The following is a 13,776-nucleotide window of genomic DNA, read 5'->3' as shown; positions in this document are numbered from 1 at the left end:
TGGATCGTAATCTTCTATTTCAGTGTTTAATGGTAGGTTTTAACGGATTTGGCAGGAGGTCAAGCGTTGTAATGCAGCAGTAACACTTTTTCGTACATGGTATTGTGCCGCTTTTCGTGCAGTGCTAGGTTCAATCGCAACAGTTGAAATCGATACCCCAATCGAGACAATCCCAAAGACTCTCTTTTCATCGGATTGCTGTAATGAATCCACTTTTCATCACTCGTTGCAATTCGATGCAGAAACCCCATCCTTTTTTGCCGTAGAACAATTATTCACAGGAAAAAAGGTCATTTGCTTTCAAATCATAAGGAACCCAAGTTTCTTGTTTTTGAATAATGTATTTAGTCGCTTTGAAATGGCTTAGCGGATGACTCACAATGCTGAAGAAAGCTCTTTTTGCGTTTGAATCGGATCCTCATTGAGCAAACCCGTCTTTTCTAGAAGAGAAATTGTGGTGTCTCCTGGGAAACTTGGACTTCCGATATTAATTTTTCCATTGCATGGGTCTCTCGTATGCCTAATAAAGAAGCTAAATTTACGGTTCTTAAAATCGTTTTCAAGTCTCACCGTGGTTCCATTAAACATAAAATTGTAGATAATGGTACAGATTTGGTACTTTGATGCATAGTAGTGATTCAAGGAAAGCAAAAGGAACCAAAAAGATCATGAGCAAATTGTAGAAGGTTGTATTATAGTCACAATACCAGCATCGTTATGCACGTCAATGTAGTCAGTTAATGGTAATACTAGTTTCAATCTAATCTTTTGTGAACTATACCGAAATCCACTCTCAGTTCCATTGCATCTCTGGTAACTTAGACCACAGCACCGTGGAGCTAACTCCTATCGAGATTTTTTCCGTACACGGACCTCCGAGGAGGGATTTGGCGGAATCGAAAGAGAAAAGGCGCAGAGAGCTTTTTCTCAAATTGGTCTAAGATCAAGGAGAAGATTGGAAAGAGAGTTTTTTGTTGGGAGCTCTCAAACAACTCTTAGGCCACGCGCGAGTAAGCTTTGGTCAGTTGTTGATAGTTGCCCTAACTGAACACTGCCCCTTTGGCAGTTTGATGACGCAACTTGTAGGGTTGCATGGAGGAAGATGAGTTGGAAACATTTAGACGTTTTCTCCTCCACTGTCTAGCTTTCGCCAGATTAAGGTTGATGCATCTCGGTTGCCATACTTTCTACGAACCCAGAGTAGATGGTACCTGGTTCAATAAAATTGTGTCTGGTTCTCGGCGCTTTTTAGATATGCGACGGCTATATATTCTGGTCAACACAACGAACAGGCGTCTCCAGCTATCGAATTGGGATTATTCATGGCTTCACGAAAAATCAACCTCTTTATCTAACCTTAACCTAACCTACTAGCAACTAATGTCTCCAAATTTTGAATTTAGCTTCATACTCCTTGAAATACTAAATATTCTGGCTCTGAATTTGGGTCCCAAAAATATTGAAATAAAAAATTTCATCGAGAGGAACGTGACTACTATTCGGTCAGGGTTATTTAGATTTTAATGATTAGTAATTTTAGGATTATTTTGAATAGTACAGATTTCTAAAGACAAGCAATTTTCATTATTTGCAAAATGAATGATTAGCAAAACACTCAAGCACGCACCACACGTGACTACCGACATCAAAAACCACACACCTGCCTTCACCCGCTGATTAATATTCTCGAAACTGCCCGAGCGTGTAATAAAAATAATGAGATCCTAAAAGCATCGAGTTATTCAGGGTATTTATCACCTGCACTGAGGCGAATCGGTGAACCGCCGGAACAGTAACACGTCAACACACCACACAAACGCCGCACAATGCTAACAAATTGGCGCTTGATTTTAATTTAGATTTAGATTGCAAAAATAAGTGAAACAAGATATGCGAAAGGCAGTTGGAAAACACGCCAACCTAACGGAAGTTTGTCAGTGGCGATAACGGCAGAGCCGAAGTATTTTCTAAGGCCTGCCAACAGCAGTGGAAGAGGGTGCAAACAACGCGAGGGGCGAATTTCAACGGTTAATTTGTATGTGAGAAGTGAGCTAGCTAGTATTTATGTGTGTGTGCGTGTTTGTGCGATATTTGTATGTACAATTATATCTTTCTATTTACGATATTCGCGTATACAGTTTTCACGAAAGCGATTAATCACCGAACACTGCGGTGTAGCATTGCCAGTGGCATACTGCGGCGTCGAGGTAGATAGTCACGGCGGCTTTGCGGTTGTGCCTGACTTGGCGGCCGTTGCGCAGCGCTTGGCTGGGGGTAAGGCGGTTGCGGTTGCACATACCTATTCGCCGTTCAGGAATTTTCGCAGTACAAGCTTACGCTTGCGCGATTTTCAATTACTTACTTCAAGTATCTACGTACATGCACACACAAACCCACACACACACTTAAGGGTGAGGATATCATGCCTACCCACAGGCATATGTTCAGATAATACACAAGTATATACAAAAGCCACATACATATTTACCAGCTAACGGCATTAAAGCGCATTGAGGTTTTCGCAGCCGTACTCGATATCGCTCGCTCGCCCCTTCCTCTCTCCTTTACGCCAGCAATGTGGCGGTGGCGCGCTTGTAAATTCCACCAAAAATTCATCATTTTACTCCACTTGGCCGACGCTGGCGCCTTACCACGCTGGTTGAGCGCATTCGCCACAAGCTAAATGCAGCACAATTGATTTCAATTTTATGCTTCACTTCGGTTTCCTTTTGTTGCCAGCCAAATAGGACAACGCAATGCCGCGGTTAACTAAACTCTGCTTCGCGGTAAAGTAGTTGGCAAATAAATTGAGCGGCGGGCAGAGGGATAGCTGTAGGGATATTAAGCACTTGGTTAGCGCTTGATTGTTGGCATTGTTGTTGTTGTTCTTGTTGTTGTAGACTTCAGTAGTCTTCTACACTTCAACACAAATATTTGTACCACCTTTCAATTGAAACGGAAATGAAAGCAATCGAGATTATGATAAAGCCGTTAAAGAAGTGGATTCCGAGCGGATTTAATAATTAATGGCAGGTAATTCGAGCGCATTTGGGGGAATAATAGTAAAGAGGGAAATTATAGTATTTGAAAATTCTGTAAGAAAGCAAGCGAACTATTTATTTACTTCTAAAACTCATAGCGATCTTCGCAAACTAAATGGTACTTTTTCCAGACCTGCGATTTCAAGTAGAAATAAAATGCATATGATTAATTCTATTGCCAAAAATATAGGTTCATTATAAAGATAAGGCCTGCCATTATGTTATAAAAATAATCTTGGGTTAGTGACTGCTGCGGCTGGCGTGAATATATACCGATTTTCGGCCATTATTTGCATTAATTGGGGCTGTTTGTCACAAAAACCGACGTATATTCTCTTTTAAGCTGTCAACCATCTCGAGGTTATCTGCGTACACAAGCGACTTCATATAACCCCCCACAAAAATAGTACAGCAGTTTTAAATCTCATGATCTTGGAGGGCACCCCTGTCTCTCATCTAAAGTTTCCTTGAAAAAGTTGATTGTTTCGCTTGTTGTACGGCATGTAGCTTCGTCTTGTTGGAACCGAAGGTCGCGCAAATATCCACCCGCCGATTCAGGCCGATTAATTTTTGAACAAGCATGGGCCAATGATTTCGCTTTCGTATTCCAAACTGTGACTTTTAGGCATTTAAACAACGTTTCAACAATGGTTTGTAGATTATCATCATTCTAAATGAGAAAATTTTGTTAACTAACGTTGCCGTTCAACTAGTAGTGAGCATCGAGCCAAAGTTTCTCGAATTACCAACTCTGCTGGACGATTGTGTCAACCGAAATATGCACACAGCGCGCATTGGGACGAGCGAACCGATATTTTTATACTCTTGCAACATGTTGCTACAGAATATAATAGTTTTGTTCACCTAACGGTTGTTCGTATCACCTAAAACTAAGCGAGATAGATATAGGGTTATATGCAGGTAGAGGGCAGAAATCCGGATGACCGTCCGTCCGTCCGCTCATATAACGACAAATCAATAACTAATTACGCCAGAGCCGGTATTAAAATAGGACGGTAGGCGTGCCAGCGCCCACTTTTAGATGAAATCACATATCTCGGGACCCGATCGACTGATTTAGACTAAATTTGGTACGTGGTATTCTTCTCACATACATACTACTGTGCCCAAAAAATAAGGTGACATTTGGGTTTAAACTGCGAAGGATTTGGCGAATTTTTTTTTAGGCTGGTAGTACTGTCAGCCACATTTATGTCAAATTTCATGTCAAAATATTCATTAGTGTTTGAAACGTGTCGTTTTGTAGTCACTGCTGCTAAGGATTTTTCGTTCCATTTTGCGATTGAAATTCTACGATAAAAAATTGCGCGTTCGGAATTTTGTTTAGCTTGAATCAATTTTCTCGCACGGATATCAGGTGAATACGGATGGTTGCAGGAACCTATTGGGTTGAGTTTTTTAAAAAAATGTTTACAATTACGAAATTTTCTTCCAATGGGATGGGCCGTGAACGTGTGAAAACCAAGAATTGTCTTTCAACAGCGACCATGATAGCGTTCGCAAACGACGCATCACGTTCAAAAAATAAATTTGATGTTGAAAAACCGTCGATTAACAATTAGCACAAGACCTTGCTGATGAAGTTGGCTTATCGAAAGGCTTAGCCTATATCATTTTGAAGGATGTTTTGGGCCTCAAGCGCGTCAAATCTCGACTGGTACCGAAAACATGAATTTTTTGGAAAAAAAAGGTGTCGCGTTGAACTGGGCGAAATGCTCTCCGACTATCATGGTGTCATGAAACGCATTATAACTGGCGATGAGACTTGGATCAATGCTTACGACCCCGAAACAACCGATCAATCGAGCGAATATCGTCAAAAGAGAGCCGACACCAAAAAAATCGAGCCAAAGTCGCTCAAAAATCAAGGTCATGTTGACTGTTTTCTTCGATTATCGTGGTGTTGTGCATTATGAATTCCTTCCAACCGGTCAAACAGTCAACAAGGAATATTATTTGAACGTGATGCGTCGTTTGCGTAACGCTATCCGCCTAAAAAGGCCGGAATTGTGGAAAGACAATTCTTGGTTTTTACACCACGATAATGCACCATCCCATACTGCCCTCGTAATTCGTGATCATTTCGCCAAAAACTCAACCCATATCGTTCCGCAACCACCGTATTCACCTGATCTGGCGCCGTGCGACTTCTGGCTGTTCACCAAGCTTTTTTACACGATAGAGGAGGTTCAAGCCGTAGCGAAGATGGAACTGAAGGCCATCCCGGAAAGTGACTACAACCAGTGTTTCGAAGATTGGAAAATCCGTTGGCATAAGTGCATTGCATCGGGAGGGGGTTACTTTGAAGGGGATGAAATTGATTTGGAAGAATAAATAAAGAATTTTCAAAATAAATACAATGTCACCTTATTTTTTGGGCACAGAGTACATATAACACAATTTTAAATTCCATTTAATTTTTAAACTTTCCAGTATATACATAAATCTGGAAGTAATTAATATAATGGAATAAAACTTTGCACGAATAATAAATTAGACTATGCCACCTAATGACCAAAACTTGTTCATATCCAAACAAAACTGTTGAAGCCACTAGGTACCGAACGTGTGAAGCGCAGTATTTATAATTGACTTTTGACAATGTATGGCATAAACAATTGAAATTTAAAGAGAATCCTTCCTGATGATAGTATATCTGTGTATTAAAATTGGGTCGGATTGGGTCAATTCTTCCCTAAGCCCTAATAAACCTAATATAAAGAATTTTAAGCTTACAAATGACTTTATACCTCATATATCGGCCAATATGTGAGTTATCGCAATGAACAGGTATAACTAACATCAGGATTTTCGAACATCCGGCTGACTTTGCTCTATATGAGTGGTGGTTGTATGTGAGGTACCTTTATGAAACCCACGGTATATTTGTTTAATATGTGAAATGTTGATAGTATCCTACGAGAACTACTACTAATGCGCTATATGGCTTTGTTTTTCAAATCAACGATGGATATGTCGGTTCTAAAATTTAATGCTTCTCACAGATCTCTATAAAGGAAGATTTTTGATATCAACTACCTTATTTACAACATAATCATACAATTCCCAGGTGAGCTAATGTCTAAAACACTGGTTCGGTGCAAATTTGCTTAATTTGCAATTTTTCTTTTGCCTTTAAATCATGTACTAGTAATTGAGGTCTTTCCACAATTCTATTTTCTAGCTATGAAAACATTATTTTAGACATTTATTCTTAACTCTTACCGTCAAGGATCTTTTCGGCCCACTTTTTTCGGGAAAGAAGGGAAAGAATTTAAATTCCATATATATATATAATCCAATAACAAGTACCGGCAGACATTTGTTGAACAGGGCACTACAGAATAATTAGCAAAACGCTATATGGAGGCTTCTCTGCGTAACATAACTATGTAAATGGGCACCTGCACCATTATTCACCACATCAACTGGGTTCGTAGTCGATTTAAGAAAGGTAATAGGTACCTATAAATAGTTGACTAGTTTTGAATTGAACTTATAATTTAGATTTTCCTGGTTAACCGTTGAATGTCAGACACTTTCTCAGTTCAAAGAAAATAAATTGGTAGCTTTTGTAATTATCTGAACTTTTTCTTGTGCTGTTCTTTTAAGTCCCATTTTAAAACCAAGAACACAGCTCTTACTGCAGTTACATTTCAATTGAGTTTCTGCAGCTTTCTCAAGATTATAATTAAAAAAAAAAGATTTGTTTAACTTGAAATAACTCTGATGTACAAATTTTTATTCGGCTTGGAAGCATTGGGGGACTGATTCAATCGGCTTGATTTCATGATTTCAACGATACAACATTTTTTTTTCGTCGGAACTAAACAACGATTTGTTGCTAATCTCGTTTACTTTGCTTTGCCATTTGGATATATCAAAGCAAATATAATAATATATATTATGAAAGAACTGTAATCGATTATTCATGGTTAATGCAGAAGTTGCGCTAATCAGAAATGTTTAACAGACATTTCGATTCTAATAGGAAATACTTTTTTCGAATAAGGCTCAGTTAAAGTCTAATGAGAGAGATTCAAAATTGTATCATAAATTGAACATAAAAAAATATGACAAACAAATTAAATTTTTTGGTACAATTTTTCTTCAAAAAATTTTTTTCGAAAGATATGGTAACTCTGTTTTGAAACTTCTAAGCCAAATGATTTCTCAAACACTTTCTTTTTGGCAGTAAAATTTTAATGTTTGATGTGAAACATGTTTGATCAATTTTCTATAATTAGGTGGCAACTCTGTTCTGTAAATTTTAGCAAACCTAGTACGTTCTACGTGCTTAGTACTTGAACTTATGAGAATCATATCTGTACATTGCTTCTTATTTTTTTATATTTAAGTGGCAACTCTATTTAGCATATTTTAGGAAGTCGAATACGTTCAGCTGGGTACTATAAAACTTTATAGGAATCATATAATACTTTGTTTCTAATTTTTTTTATATCTAAGTTGCCACTTATAATTAGGTGGCAACTCTGTTCTGTAAATTTGAACAAATCTACTACGCTATGCGTACTTAGTACTAAAACTTCTATGAGAATTAAATATGTTCATTGTTTCCTATTTTTTATAATTAAGTGGCAACTCTGTTTAAAATGTTTTAGGAAGTCGAAAGCGTTCTGCTAGGCACTATAATATTTTATAGAAATTATATTCTGATACTTTATTTTATTACTGATTTTTTTTGTATTTAAGTGGCAACTCTGTTTTGAAGCTGCTCAAATTAATACTTTCATAAATAGCCGTGGTTAGTTAATTAAGTAACTATGTTTTATTATGTGCTGTAAAATCTTTGCTTCATAGGATTATTATTATTATAAGGTGGCAACTCCGTTGTACATTATTTTTTTGGATTCAAGTGTTTTAAACATATTTCTTACATACATACATTATAGTTGATAACCATTTCACTTATACATTTCAAAAAATATAAACAAGTGGCAACTCTAACAAATATATCCAATCTCTACTTAAAGCGAAAAAGCTATGTGCTACATTTATAATAAATTTTATGAGTTTTATTAGTGAAAAGCAAAAATTTCACTACACATACATGCATACATATGTATGTATGTGTATGTATGTATATGTACATATATACTTATGTATGCATACATACATATGTATATCTATATAATAATTTCGTTTTCCAAATCCCAAAAATACTGCCGACAATTACGAATGTGCTTTTAAATCCCACTAAAAGTCTCTTTGCGTAATTTGCCGAAATTTCCCTGATTCCCATTTATGTAATTACAATATTTCCAATATTAGATAATATACATATGTATAGTGTGTAAGCGCAGGCGATAAGCCTAAAGCCATTTGTATTTTGTATTTATGTAGTTTGTGCATACTTTTAAAATATGTGGCTATTAAAATTGAGTTATTACCTTATTTCTGTGCGCATGTGATGGTCAGTGCGCGTTTGTTTGCCTAACCGCCACGGCGTATGAGTAACTATTAATTGGTACTTAATTGGCTGCACACGCAAGGCAAACAAAGGCGACTTAATTTAAAACAAACCCTAACAGTGTGTTGGTAAATTTCCAGCAAATATTTATCATTCGTAAATGCAGACAACAATAAATAATAAAGTAAATATATTTATTAGCAAAATTTGCAAACTAATTCACTTTGAATAGTATGGCATTAACAAATGAGTATTATTTTATTTATAACAAATAGAGTGCAGCCAACTGCGGTGACTGGTAGTTTTATTACTATTATATGTATAACTTTCAATGTAAAATTAAACCAAATTTCCTTTTGGTGGGTTTGCAAATGAAATGAATGCCGTTTAGCATTTTTTATGTTGCTCACGAGAGGTTTTTCTGATATTCTGTGTTATTTGAAGCCGATTTTCTTCTATTTTGATACTCATGTGGCAATGTGCATGATAATCAGCTGCAGTGAAGTTAAAAGGCTGAAATTCAGGCAGCAATCAAACAGCACTCACATGAAACTGTATTTTTCTAGTAGAAGAAGTGAAATACCTGTTTAATAAGCATGAAAAGAAATGTGAAACAAGCAAAGATTATAGCCTTGGTTGCACCAGCTTGAATACCATTCACAGACAAAACACTTTTCCATAAAAAAATTCAATTTTGCTTGAATAGTTTGTATGGTAGCTATTTGCCGATCAGAACAATTTTTTTCGGAAATTGTAGCGTAGTTATGGGTAATAAACTGAAGAAATGTTTCGTGAAGATATCTTATCAAATAAAAAGTTTTTCATTTCAAGAACTTTGCTTGGATCACTCAGTTTGTATAACAGCTATATGCTATTCCGGTATTGATGATTCGGTCAAACGTTAAGTGATTTCGAAGACAGTTAATGTGGCACTTTCACCCAAACTACTTGTTCTACAGGGTGGCGCACGAATCGTGCTACAAAAAAGAAACCGCAATAACTTTATTCTTGTGTGAGTAATCCGCGTAATTTTTATTTTTTATTTGGGAAGCTATTATCTAAATTGTTTAGTGAATACTTGGTATACCGAAAAGAGGGTTTGGATAGTAACACGCGGTGCCATGCTTCCCAGGCCGTCATTTCCGTTCAAAGGGAACTCTGACAGGAGTTTGGCGGCACCCTCCGAGCTGATGGACCATTTTGAGGTTGATAAAAATGTTTGTTGAATCTCTTCAAAAATTTGAAAAATACCGAATCATCGAGATCCGTGTGTTCATGTTTAGTATACAATCGCGGCGGTTGCTCGTCAATTCAGGCAAATCCAAGAGATTTGACTCGCAACTTGTCGGCGCAACCTGGTGTTAGCTGACGGCCAGTACAACGTATAATTGATGATTACTTAAACCTGTTTTCGTGTAAAGTTCAAATATCAGGACGGTTAAGCTCTTTAAACCCTTTTGCCTCTTTTACTGGAATTTGACTAAAAAATAATTGAAATGACCGAAGAAAACACTAACTTGATAAATTGCCTGTTTATGTCTGAGGAGGCCCATTTTGATCTAAGCGGAAATGTAAACAAGCAAAATTGTCGTACATGGAGTTAATCAAATCCAGAAATAATTCACGAGACGGAACTTCACGCAGAACTAGTCACTGTATGGTGCGTAGTTTAATCAAGGCGTATTGTCGGGCCATATTTATTTGAAGTAAACGGTGTAAGACTAACTGTCAATGGGCACCGTTTCTATTCCAAAGATTCCTAGTTATGTATCATCAGTATCATCAGACCCATTTAGATCGACGCAGCCTTTTGATCTTGTCACAAATTTGTTAAGGCGGTTAATAGCAATCCCTGTTTTTCTCCGGGTTGACCAAATATGTGTATACCACAATATTTCAACCTCTGTCTAAATGCTTTTAGATGATTCCACTGTGTCTTCCTATATATGTATCTAGCATTGGAAATTTGCTAAGATATGTAGCCACATCGCATCTGAACATATTGTAGAGACAGAACAACTGCCATGGCGGCGAGATGAAACTTGCCAAAGTAAGTAATTAAGAGGTCTTTCGCGTTCCACTAGTTAGAAGGATCTCGCATCCGCCCAAGTTTTCAAATGACAAACCATAATGAAGTAACCAACTCGGTGGTATGTTATATAGTAATATATGGTAATACTCATCATTTGCAGCTTTTGAATTACATTCTTACATTATAAATTATTATGCTTGTGAAAGTAAAATAAAGTAATGACTAGCAGATCACCACATATGCCATCCCGCTTGGGGGAAGAGGACCTCATGTAAGCGATGAGATTTGAACTTAGAAATTTTTAGTGTAACCAACTTCAGACCGTTCGCGCAGCTGTCGCACTGGAATCAGCTGTTTATAAATTTGCTGAATGACAGTTCGAAGTATTGTTCACAAGTGTACAAAAACGTTTTACCAAAAGTGAACGCAAAAAAATCTGATCAGCGGTGGAATTCAAACGTAATAGTGTGATTGCTTTATATCACAGCCAGCAATTGCTCGTATGCTCAAACACCTTAATGTGAATAAAGTTTTTGTTTATTGCACCATCACTCGTTACAATGATACTGGTAGCATCGCAAAACGCCATGGAGGTGGTCATCAAAAGACTGCAATGTCACGTGAGATGGTTCGGAAAGTGAAGAAGCGACTTCTTTGTAGAATCTCAAAACGATAGGGTTTACTTGACCGACCGTTCATACGAGAATCTAAGTCATCGGTTGGCCACCAGGAGGCAGCACCCGCCACAAATAATGGTTTGGGCCGCTGTCACCGCAGATGGGCGCTCTCCAATTGTTTTCATCGAGCCTGGCGTCAAAGTAAATGCGACATATTAGCGGGAGAGTGTTCTGGAGGCTGCTTTGAAGCCGTGAGTAAACAAACATTTCGGTCGCAACTCATAGACGTTTCAACAAGACTCAGCGCCGTCTCACAAACCAGTGAACCAAGAATGAGAAACAACGTTCCGAACTTCATTACAACCACACAATGGCTCTCCAATTCACCAGATGCGAATCCAATGGATTATTCTCTCTGGATCATTTTGGAGAGCAAGGTCCGAAGTAAAAAATACACCAGTCTTGAGATGCTGAAGAAAGCCATTGTCCGGGAGTGGGCCAAAATACCGGCGAGTCACATTCGGCAGCTTGCGATTCGTTGTTTTACCGTCTCAAGGCCATAGTTAAGGCAAAAGGTGGTCATATCGAGCAAAAAAGAGAATTGGTTCCAAATTTATGATTATTTTCAAACATTTTGTACTTTAAAATAAATAAAAATAGTTTTCCAAACCGAATTTATGGCTTTTTTAATTGGTTACACTTCGAGTGCCAGAGCCTGTAATATTTATATTCAATTCCGCAGACGAGCGCTTAGTAAGGAACCAACTGAGTGAGTAAGCCGCGTTGCACTTTATTTCATGCCACTGACTCCCCTCCCTTGGCCCAGTGACGCGTAAATCGCATATTTTGTTGCAGCCGAAGGTGCGGATCGAATAATTCAAAAAGTTATATCGGTAAAAGTGTTGAAGCAATCTTTTATATAAAGTAATTAATTTTGATAAGGATTAATACTAAGGTACAAATAAAGAGCTTTTACAGAAACGGCTTTTGAATATTCAGCCTTATCGCTATAGTCGTTTTCATGAATTTTTTATTTTCACGTGGACGAAAAATTCGCACACCGAATTTTTTATGAAATGTTTGAATTTCGTTTATATATATTTTTAATTATAAGTCGTTCATATCTTTTTTGATCTAATCGGTATTTGCTTCGTACATTATGCAGAAAGAATTTTTTGGATGTGGTGACATATTTTAATGAATAATGGATTTAAAAAAACTTCTTGAATGGTCCCACTTTTGATAAAAACTTGTAGCTTCATTCAAAAAACGTACAATTTCCCGCCATTTTCATTTTGAAAACCCTTTCCTATATGAGACTTTATTCTTGGCTAGAAACTGATTTTTGATTTTGGGTGATTTTTGCTATGTGAAGGTCACGATATTTGTTATGAAACTATAAAAATTAGACATTTGCTGTTGCGAAATCTGTTGGAGATAGTTACTTATACTATGTATGTATGTATGTTCTGCAAAGTCGTAGACATTATTTTGTTGTCAGTAGTATTCGCAAAGCACGTTTTATAAGGAATTTCTTAGGTCATTATTTTACACCATGACTTATCTTATCGGCGTTTTAGTAGATAGATTCCCTCCTTCAGTTTCGTATTGAGTATAAGTACACATAATAAGTACAGAGTACAGAAATACTGTAATAAAATATATATATGCATCTTCAGCAAGGCTCCCACACTTGCCAACCACAAAGTCATTTACATTAATTTATTTGCCCTTCCGCAAAATGAGCGACTTACTTGCAGGGACAATAGCAGGATGGGGCGAAATTATGGCAGAGACATCAAAGTGATTGCAAGCAATTTAGGTCGCGAGTGCAAAGCCAACACCAACACCAATAGCAACAGCAATAGCAACACAAACAACAGCACCAACAGCAGCAGCAACAATATCTTCATTAGCACATGCTTTTGCAACGCAAACGATTACAGCGACGGCAATTTAATAAACAACAACACGGCGACAACAAATTATGCACCTCTTAAATGAATTGAATGCAATTTTATGTTACGTTAAGTGCTAAGATACCTACACTCAACTCGTGCACCCCCTGCACCCCTTGCATATATGTACACTCTGTCGTCAGGGTAACGCTTATGAGCTTTCTTCCAGCTATTTTTGCGTTACAGCTGCTGTGATTGCATTGCCCTTCTGGCGCTGCTTCGCTGAGTGGCGTTGCATTAACGAGCGCGGCAGCCATTATTATTATTATTATTATAATTGTTGTGTGTTTGCGTTGTGTTTTCCATACAAAAATGTGTGCACTGTGACACCGATTTTGTTGTCAATGTTGTTGCTTTTTGTTCCCGCATGTCGTTTCAAGCTATTTTAGAAGCAGCGCAGCAGAGAAAAAAAATATATATATATACTACATACGACCCAGTGAACACTCGTGATCCTCGCAAAACTAATATGGCTGTATGAACTGACGTTCAGCAATACCAAACACTCCGTCAGGATCGAAAGGAACCTTACCGAGCCGTTTCTATCTGTCATCAAACAAACTGTCGTCGCACTCGCCACTTGATTACCATGTCACTGTTGACAGTCGTAGATTCTTCGTAGATAATTTCGTCTATCTTGGAACCAGCATCAACACCAACAACAACGTCAGCCTTG

This window comes from Bactrocera neohumeralis, chromosome 3, assembly GCF_024586455.1.
Source record: "Bactrocera neohumeralis isolate Rockhampton chromosome 3, APGP_CSIRO_Bneo_wtdbg2-racon-allhic-juicebox.fasta_v2, whole genome shotgun sequence".
In the NCBI taxonomy this organism is placed as follows: Eukaryota; Metazoa; Arthropoda; class Insecta; order Diptera; family Tephritidae; genus Bactrocera; species Bactrocera neohumeralis.
Note: the sequence above shows the minus strand (reverse complement) of the source record.